Raw genomic sequence first — 10787 nt, forward strand, 5'->3', positions numbered from 1 at the left:
AGTACTTGGGGCAATTCCGCTTCCAGTGACCGTTTCCCTTGCAATAAAAGCACTCAGTCTCAGGCTTAGGTCCATTCTTTGACTTCTTCCTGGCAGCTTGCTTACCGGGCGCGGCAACTCCCTTGCCGTCCTTCTTGAAGTTCTTTTTACCCTTGCCTTTCTTGAACTTAGTGGTTTTATTCACCATCAACACTTGATGTTCCTTTTTGATTTCCACCTCCGCTGATTTCAGCATTGAATATACCTCGGGAATGGTCTTTTCCATCCCCTGCATATTGAAGTTCATCACAAAGCTCTTGTAGCTAGGTGGGAGCGACTGAAGGATTCTGTCAACGACCGCATCATCTGGGAGATTAACTCCTAGCTGAGACAAGCGGTTATGCAGCCCAGACATTTTGAGTATGTGCTCGCTGACAGAACTGTTCTCCTCCATCTTACAACTGTATAACTTGTCGGAGACTTCATATCTATCGACCCGGGCGTGAGCTTGGAAAACCATTTTCAGCTCTTGGAACATCTCATATGCTCCGTGTTGCTCAAAACGCTTTTGGAGCCCCGGTTCTAAGCTGTAAAGCATGCCGCATTGAACCAGGGAGTAATCATCACTATGTGTCTGCCAAGCGTTCATAACGTCTTGTTCTGCAGGGAAAACAGGTGCTTCACCTAGCGGTGCATCAAGGACATATGCTTTCCTGGCAGCTATGAGGATAATCCTCAGGTTACGGACCCAGTCCGTGTAGTTGCTGCCATCGTCTTTCAGCTTGGTTTTCTCTAGGAACGCGTTGAAGTTGAGGGCAACATTAGCGTGGGCCATTTGATCTACAAGACATATTGCAAAGATTTTAGACTAAGTTCATGATAATTAAGTTCATATAATCAAATTATTCAATGAACTCCCACTCAGATAGACATCCCTCTAGTCATCTAAGTGATACATGATCCGATTCAACTAGGCCGTGTCCGATCATCACGTGAGACGGACTAGTCATCATTGGTGAACATCTTCATGTTGATCGTATCTTCTATACGACTCATGTTCGACCTTTCGGTCTTCCGTGTTTCGGGGCCATGTCTGTACATGCTAGGCTCGTCAAGTCAACCTAAGTGTATTGCATGTGTAAATCTAGCTTACACCCATTGTATGCGAACGTTAGAGCCCATCACACCCGATCATCACGTGGTGCTTCGGAACAACGGACCTTAGCAATGGCGCACAATTAGGGGGGAAACTTTCTTGAAATTATTGTGAGGGATCATCTTATTTACTACCGTCGTTCTAAGCAAATAAGAAGCAAAAACATGATAAACATCACATGCAATCAAATAGTGACATGATATGGCCAATATCATTTGCTCCTTTTGATCTCCATCTTCGGGGCGCCATGATCATCATCGTCACCGGCATGACACCATGATCTCCATCATCATGATCTCCATCATCGTGTCTTCATGAAGTTATCTCGTCATCTATTACTTCTACTACTATGGCTAACAGTTTAGAAATAAAGTAAAGTAATTACATGACGTTTATGTTGACATGCAGGTCATAAATAAATTAAGACAACTCCTATGGCTCCTGCCGGTTGTCATACTCATCGACATGCAAGTCGTGATTCCTATTACAAGAACATGATCAATCTCATACATCACGTATATCATTCATCACATCCTTTTGGCCATATCACATCACATGGCACATGCTGCAAAAACAAGTTAGACGTCCTCTAATTGTTGTTGCAAGTTTTTACGTGGCTGCTATAGGTTTCTAGCAAGAACATTTCTTACCTACGCCAAAACCACAACGTGATATGCCAATTTCTATTTACCCTTCATAAGGACCCTTTTCTCGAATCCGATCCGACTAAAGTGGGAGAGACAGACACCCGCTAGCCACCTTATGCAACTAGTGCATGTCAGTCGGTGGAACCAGTCTCAAGTAAGCGTACGTGTAAGGTCGGTCCGGGCCGCTTCATCCCACGATGCCGCCGAATCAAGACAAACTAGTAACGGCAAGTAAATTGACAAAATCAACGCCCACAACAACTTGTGTTCTACTCGTGCATAGAAACTACGCATAGAACTAGCTCATGATGCCACTGTTGGGGAACGTAGCAGAATTTTAAAATTTTCTACGCATCACCAAGATCAATCTATGGAGTCATCTAGCAACAAGGGAGAGGGGAGTGCATCTACATACTCTTGTAGATCGCGAGCGAAAGCGTTCAAGAGAACGGGGTTGATGGAGTCGTACTCGTCATGATCCAAATCACCGATGACCTAGCGCCGAACGGACGGCACCTCTGCGTTCAACACACGTACGGTTGGGAAGACGTCTCCTCCTTCTTGATCCAGCAAGGGGAAGGAGAGGTTGATGGAGATCCAGCAGCACAACGGCGTGGTGGTGGAAGCAACGGTGATCTCGGCAGGGCTTCGCCAAGCTCCAACAAGAGAGAGAGGTGTTACGTGGGGAGAGGGAGGCGCCAGAGACTTGGTGCGGCTGCCCTCCCTCCCCCCACTATATATAGGGCCCCTAGGGGGTGCCGGCCCTAGGAGATGGGATCTACAAGGAGGGCGGCGGCCCAGGGGGGGAACTTGCCCCCCAAGCCAAGTGGGGCGCCCCCCATCCCTAGGGTTTCCAACCCTAGGCGCAGGGGAGGCCCATGGGGGGCGCACCAGCCCACTAGGGGCTGGTTCCCCTCCCACTTCAGCCCATGGGGCCCTCCGGGATAGGTGGCCCCACCCGGTGGACCCCCGGGACCCTTCCGGTGGTCCCGGTACAATACCGATTACCCCCGAAACTTTCTCGATGGCTGAAACTGGACTTCCTATATATAAATCTTCACCTCCGGACCATTCCGGAACTCCTCGTGACGTCCGGGATCTTATCCGGGACTCCGAACAACTTTTGGGTTACCGCATACTAATATCTCTACAACCCTACGTAACCGAACCTTAAGTGTGTAGACCCTACGGGTTCGGGAGACACGTAGACATGACCGAGACGACTCTCCGGTCAATAACCAACAGCGGGATCTGGATACCCATGTTGGCTCCCACATGTTCCACGATGATCTCATCGTATGAACCACGATGTCGAGGATTCAATCAATCCCGTATACAATTCCCTTTGTTAATCGGAACGTTACTTGCCCGAGATTCGATCGTCGGTATCCCAATACCTTGTTCAATCTCGTTACCGGCAAGTCACTTTACTCGTACCGTAATGCATGATCCCGTGACCAAACACTTGGTCACATTGAGCTCATTATGATGATGCATTACCGAGTGGGCCCAGAGATACCTCTCCGTCATACGGAGTGACAAATTCCAGTCTCGATCCGTGTCAACCCAATAGATACTTTCGGGGATACCTGTAGTATATCTTTATAGTCACCCAGTTATGTTGTGACGTTTGGTACATCCAAAGCACTCCTACGACATCCGGGAGTTACACGATCTCATGGTCTAAGGAAATGATACTTGACACTGAAAAAACTCTAGCAAACGAACTAAACGATCTTGTGCTATGCTTAGGATTGGGTCTTGTCCATCACATCATTCTCCTAATGATGTGATTCCGTTATCAATGACATCCAATGTCCATAGTCAGGAAACCGTGACTATCTATTGATCAACGAGCTAGTTAACTAGAGGCTTACTAGGGACATGTTATGGTCTATGTATTCACATATGTATTATGATTTTCGGATAACACAATTATAGCATGAACAATAGACAATTATCATGAACAAGGAAATATAATAATAATCATTTTATTATTGCCTCTAGGGCATATTTCCAACATACTGTTCATGTACTGTTTTGAGCGATTTTGTCTCTTTTTCCATGCTCCTCATCTGTCCGAAGAAGCTGTAATTTGGCACGAACATCACGCGTCGGAACATCTTCCTTTTTAGTATTTTTTTCTGAATTTATTGTTCACCGGATGCAGATGAGCCTGAGCACCGAATTGAATATCCAGCAAAAAATGCATACAAATATAATATAACGAAGCATGTAGGCCTATAAACAGGCAACACGAAATGAGCATCAACCCAAATAGAAACCGACTGACCCAAAACAGTGGTCCATAAAAAATTTGGGCTCAAAATACAACAACAGTCACAACTGAAAAAAAGAGAGCACGAATCTTGAAGTAAAAAAATCAACGGCCTAAAATATCAACTGATCCAAACTGAATTTTCAGGCACTAAACTGGGCCAGCAAATGGAGTCGTTTTCCTATTTCCCTTCCCTACTGCATGGTGACTTTCCGAACCTAGGGTGCATCTGACGGTAGGTGGCTTTCCAAATCCGGCTAGAAATCGTCGCGAACATGATCGATATAACGCCTGCATCCCCTACTAGTGCCCAGGCACGGCGCGGATACCACTGAGCACGTCCTCCCCTGCTCCACGCGGCACAATGGGAATAAGCGACATGGCGGACGACGAGACAACCTCTGGGGGCATGATCATTGTCGCCCCCCGAATAGCCTGCATATGCGCAATGATTGGTGGCCATGGGGCACCTGATATTGAAGCCTTGAGCGCTAGGCGAGTCGCCGCCATTTTGGCCATGATCGACCTGGTATTGCATTTTTTGTAATTAAAACCAATAAACTCCATGTCCAGGGTCGAGTCTTGGCACCCACATGTTTGCAATTCCTTTTTTCACAAGGCATAAACATAGACTAAAGAACATAAATAATATTTCCAGTCTAATTTTGTACCTTTTTCATGCACTTATAGTTCAAAATTTTATTATATTAACTAAATGACTAAAAATGCACCTAATTAATGCATATAAAAATAAAGTGGGGAAAGTAAAAAACAAAAAAAAAATTATGTTCCTTTTTCATGCACTTACAGTTCAAAATTTTAATATATTGACTAAATGACTAAAAATGCACCTAATTAATGCATATAGAAAATAAAGTGGGGAAAGTAAAAAACGAAAAAAAACTAAGAAAATTAATGTAGAGAAGAACAAAGCAAAACAAATAACATACAAATGAAAAGAAATACTATAAGAAATGAAAGGAAAAGAAGCAAAAATAAGTGTTTGCTGAGTGCAAAAAAGAACACGGCAAAGAATTATTTGCCGAGTGAAAAAAAACCCCTTGACAAAGGTCATATTTGTCTAGTGCTAAAGAACACTCGACAAAGATTTGTTTGCCAAGTGCAAAAACATAAAAATACTCGGCAAAGGTCATGTTACACTAGGCAAAGGCACTGCTCGGCAACCCACCAACTCCTAAAAATACGAGGAGCTGCGGAGTGAAGGGACTGCAGCTCCATGCTTTTTAACTATAGCTCCACGGCTCCGCCTACTCCCGGAGCGGAGCGGTCGAGTGGAGGGACTCCGAACAGGGCAAAAGTTTCCAATTCTAATAGTACCGTGCTTCCGAACGGGCCATCACGCTAGTTTGTAAAAAGAAGACAATCCGATGTCAAAAAATTACAAAAAACAAACCCAAGGCTAGCAAACTGAGTCCGTCTGGTGTGGCGGCTTTCCAAACCCAGAACACGTCCGACGCTAGGTGGCTTTCCGAACCCGGCTAGAAATCGTCGTGAACATGTTCGATATAATGCCGGCATCCCCTATTAGGCCCCAGGTACGGCGCGGACAACCACCGTGCACGCCCTCCACCGTTCCACGCGTGCGCAATGGGAATAAGTGACATGGCGAACGGCGAGACAGCCTCCGGGGGCATGACCACGGTCGCCTCCCGAATCGCCTCCATTTGCGCAATGATCGGTGGCCACGGGGCACCTGGTAGTATTGCAGCCCTGAGCGCCAGGCGAGTCGCTGCCGTTTCGGCCATGATCGACGAGGTCGCCCAGGGAAGGAGGAGGAAGACGACGAGGAAGCGGCGCATGGGCAACTATCGCTGCTACGAGGAGGTGTGCACGCTCGGCAGGGGCACGTTCGGCAACGTCTTCAAGGCGCGGCACCGCGCCACCGGCCAGGCCGTCGTCGCCGTGAAGGCTCTCCGCTGCGAAGCCGGGTCAGACTCCAAACACATCGTCGGTGAGCTCCTTCGGGAGGCCTGCATAATGGCGGCATGCGGCGGCCACCCCTCCCTCATGGCCCTGCGCGGCGTCGTGCGCACACCGCGCGACGCCAAGGGGCGCAGAGACTACTTCCTCGTCATGGAATTCGCCGGGCCGAGCCTGCGCCAGGTCCTCAGCAAGCGAATCCGTTTCGGTCGCCGGCTGTTTTCGGAGAGGGACGTGCGCTCCATCATGCGGCAGCTGCTAGCCGGCGCGGAGGTGATGCACACGCACGGCATCATGCACCGCGACATCAAGCCTGAGAACATCCTCGTGGTCCAGAACGGCGGCAGCATCGTCGTCAAGATCGGAGACTACGGGGCGGCACTAGTAGAAAAAGGGCCTTCAGTCCCGGTTCTGGAACCGGGACTAAAGGGTCGGTACTAATGCCTCTCCCTTTAGTCCCGGTTCAATCCAGAACCGGGACTAAAGGTCGCGGCCACGTGGAGCTCCACCTTTAGTCTGTAATCACCACCCCTCATCACTTCTCAATTTATCCTCTAATCACCCCTCATCATTCCAAATCATCTAACTTCCCGAACGGTCACCCATCCTCCGACTCCTCCAGCCTGAGCACGCTTAACTTTCGGGTTCTATTCTCCCTCGCTCCAAGTCTGCACTTGTTGTTTTCCTGACAATACTAAGATGTCAATCCTATTAACCTTCAGAAATTTTGCTTGAGCATGAAGTGACACATTTCATAGTTTTATTTTGAAACTATTGTTTTAAAAAACAATAATTATTTAGTAACACTAATATTTCTTGAATAATTAGTTTGACCATTGTTTGACCACAGTTTGACCAGATTTGACCAAAATTGAAATAACTATTTAGTAACACTAATATTTTAGAATAATTAGTTTGATCATTGTTTGACCAGAGTTTGCCCACTGTTTGAATTTTTTTCGATTTTTTTCATTTTAGATTTTAAAAGCCCCGTAACTTTTTTCTATTAGGTTTTTGAGGATTTTGAAAATGTTTAACGGGGTTCCCCCGGTTAAATTCGGATGTAACTTTTCGAGTAGATGATTTTCATATAAAAAACTTTTTCATCCGAGTTAGTATGCAAAAGTTATGCTCATTTTTACAAATTTCAGAGAGATTTTGCAAATAAAGTCAAAATTCATATTTGTAAATTTTTCCAACAACTAGACCACATATCACATGGGAAACTTATTTATTTTTTATTTTTTTGACATTTCCATCATTTTCTTTTATTTTCTTTAAAACTAAAAAGGCGATCCGGGGGGGATAGAGTTTGAAAATGGGACCTTTAATACTGGTTCGTGGCACGAACCGGGACTAAAGGTCTCAACCCCATTAGTCCCGGTTCGTGCCTCAAACCGGGACTAAAGGTCTAATCTTTAGTCCCGGTTTAAGGCACGAACCGGGACCAATGGTTGTGGGCCAGGAGCGAGGCCCATTGGTGCCAGTTCATCCCACCAATCGAGACCAAAAAGTCAAAATGAACCGGAACCAATGAACCACGTGGCCCGGCCGGCCCTCTGAACTCACGAATCGAGACCAATGCCCCCATTGGTCCTAGTTCTGAACTGAACCGAGACTAATGGGCTAACCAGGACTGGATCAAAGCCCTGTTTTCTACTAATGCGGCGATGTCCACGGCCGAGCGGGACCCCGAGAAGTATTGGGCTGCCGGGACTTGGGTGTACAGCGCGCCGGAGATGCTGCTGGAGGATCCCCGCTACGACACGCGCGTCGACCTGTGGTCCATCGGCTGCGTGATGGCGGAGCTCCTCACCGGGAACAAGCTATTCCCAGGGGACGGCATAGACGAGCTGCTCTACAAGATCTTCGATCTGCTCGGCACGCTAGGCGAGAGAGAGAGAGAGTCGGGGCCTGCCTTCAGTTCGCCGGGACACGAGGTACAGGCACAGCAATGGCGAGCGCACCAACGGCTGCGCAAGCTGTTCCCCGAGAAGCTGCTGTCCAAGGAAGGGTTCCAGGTCCTCCAGGGGCTCCTCACGTCCAATCCATCCAGGCGGCTGGATGCTGCCGCCGCGCTCCGGCTTCCGTGGTTCACCGACACCGGTGCCATGCCGGTTGCCGCTGTTCCGGAGACCGGCGCCCCGAGGCCCTAGCTCTGAAGCCGCTGAGCTCTGTCAAATAATTAGCTGTTAAAGTATTTAGAGCATCTCCAACACTCGCGCGGCGCGCTAATATTTTTTACAACATTGAAACAATGATTTTGCGCACTAGAGGTTTAAGAGACACACAAAAACCCAGCGGCCCCATATGCAGCAGCCCGCACTCATAAGCCGGCGCCTCACATTTGCTGCTCTGCAGCCCACGTGCGTTAAATTTATATCCTCATTTTTGTGCGTGCTCTATTTTACAGCTTCTGTTAAATCTCTGTTTTTGTTCCGCGTGCGCTATACATGCATCTTTTCGAGCGCGCGACTTATGTAGCGCGTCTGTTGAAGATGCTTTAACCTAAATGGTAAGTGTCACGGTAGCATGAAGCAATTCGATGACAAATACTATAGTTACTGATGTACCATCAACCAAAAAACTGTTTATTTTAGCTCTGTAATTTGGCTAGATGCATAATTAAAATGAACAATTGTCACGGCCTCCTTGTTTCCCAGTGTTGGTACGCTTGGCAGTAGTATTTTGATATGATAACTTTAAGAGCAGTTGCCACAGTGAGACTGGTGACGCTGGAAGATGATCATAGGACATAATGTTTTTTCTAAAAAAATTGCAATCTATTCATATTTAATCATGTCAGTACAATGAACACCGGAAATAATAAAAATTACATCCAGATCCGTAGATCATCTAGCGACGCCTACAAACACTTAAACGAGACAAAGACGTGCCACTATCATCGCCGCTCCTTCGTCAAAGTCGGACAAAACTTATTGTAGTAGATGGTGAAGTCATCATGCTAAGGCCCTATAGGACCAGTGCAGCAAAACAACAACCGCCGCTGTTGAAGAGTAGCGTAGATCGGAAGGATCCAACCTGTGGGCACACGAACGTAGACGTATTACGACCAGATCCGAGCAAATCCACCAAGGACAGATCCGCCGAAGGCACACCTCAACACGCCCACCGGCAATGCTAGATAAGCCACCGGGATCAATGGTGGCTAGGCAAGGAGTACCTTATTCCATCTTCAGGAGGCCATCGCCGTCTCGTCTTCCTGAGTAGGACACAAACTCTAACAAAACCCGAAGGAACATCTAGAAACTAATCCCTCCCGCTGACAAGGGCCGGGATTCACCGTGCCACCATGGCTCTAAGGCCACCGCAGACGAGGCATATCGATGACGGCGATGACGGGAGGCGAAGGAACCCTAGGTTTTTCCTTAGGGGAGGAGACGACTACGTACATGAGCCCATGTTTAATAGGACATAATGCTGCTCTTGAAGAAAAACAGGATGAATGTACTGGAAGTAGCAAAGTGTCTGAGAGCTGCAACATGGTGATGCCGCAACTGCTAGCATTTGTGCGAAACTGACGGTAAAAGATGAGAAGTATCCAAGCCATCGATCTCAGGAAAGAGAGGGAGCTAGTGTAGTGTTGTTGTATACTTGTATCCATATTCTTCTGTAGGTAGACCTTCTGTAATTGGTGGCTACTTTTTTTTTTAGATAATTGATGGCTACTTTATTTTTTTGAGATAACTGATGCCTACTTTTGTCAAACCATGTTGATGATATTTGATTTGTATATCTGTACTGCTTTGATTATATGTATTTTGTGTGTAGAAAATATATCTATCATGTCAGTACTGATTTAACATTATTAATTATTATGCTCAGTCTAATCTTTATGATTGAAACTTCAGAGTACAATCAAAATTTTGGAAGATATAATGTCGCTAGTTTTGGAGTATGCTTTACGACAGCTGCCGGTTGGCTCCTGAACTAGAGGTTTTCAGTTCTGGTTCAGGCACTGGTTGGCACCCTTAAGGTTTTAAATGTTACTATATTGTAACACCCCGGATGTAACCTACCTTAATTGTATTTCGACTCTTGCCTTTTCCGGCATTAAGTTATGTCATTTTCTCGCTGTCGGGTTTTTGCCTTCGTGTGTTTTTGCCTTTGTCATGCATCTCATATCATGTCATCATGTGCATTGCATTTGCATACGTGTTCGTCTCATGCATCCGAGCATTTTCCCCGTTGTCCGTTTTGCATTCCGGCGCTCATATGTCCTCCGGTGTCCCTTTCTACCTCTTTTCGTGTGCAGGTGTTAAATATTTTCGGATTGGACCGAGACTTGTCACGCGGCCTTGGTTTACTACCGGTAGACCGCCTGTCAAGTTTCGTGTCATTTGGACTTCGTTTGATACTCCAACGGTTAACCGAGGGACCGAAAAGGCCTCATGTGTGTTGCAGCCTGAGGGAGTCCTGGATTAGGGGGTGTCCGGATGTCCGGACTATACCTTCAGCCGGACTCCTGGACTATGAAGATACAAGATTGAAGACTTCGTCCCGTGTCGGACTTTCCTTGGCGTGGAAGGCAAGCTTGGCGATACGGATATGTAGATCTCCTACCATTGTAACCGACCTTGTGTAACCCTAACCCTCTCCGGTGTCTTTATAAACCGGAGGGTTTTAGTCCGTAGGACAACATACAGAACAACAATCATACCATAGGCTAGCTTCTAGGGTTTAGCCTCCCCGATCTCGTGGTAGATCTACTCTTGTACTACCCATATCATCAATATTAATCAAGCAGGATGTAGGGTTTTACCTC

Source organism: Triticum urartu, chromosome 2 (assembly GCF_003073215.2).
Source record: "Triticum urartu cultivar G1812 chromosome 2, Tu2.1, whole genome shotgun sequence".
In the NCBI taxonomy this organism is placed as follows: domain Eukaryota; kingdom Viridiplantae; phylum Streptophyta; class Magnoliopsida; order Poales; family Poaceae; genus Triticum; species Triticum urartu.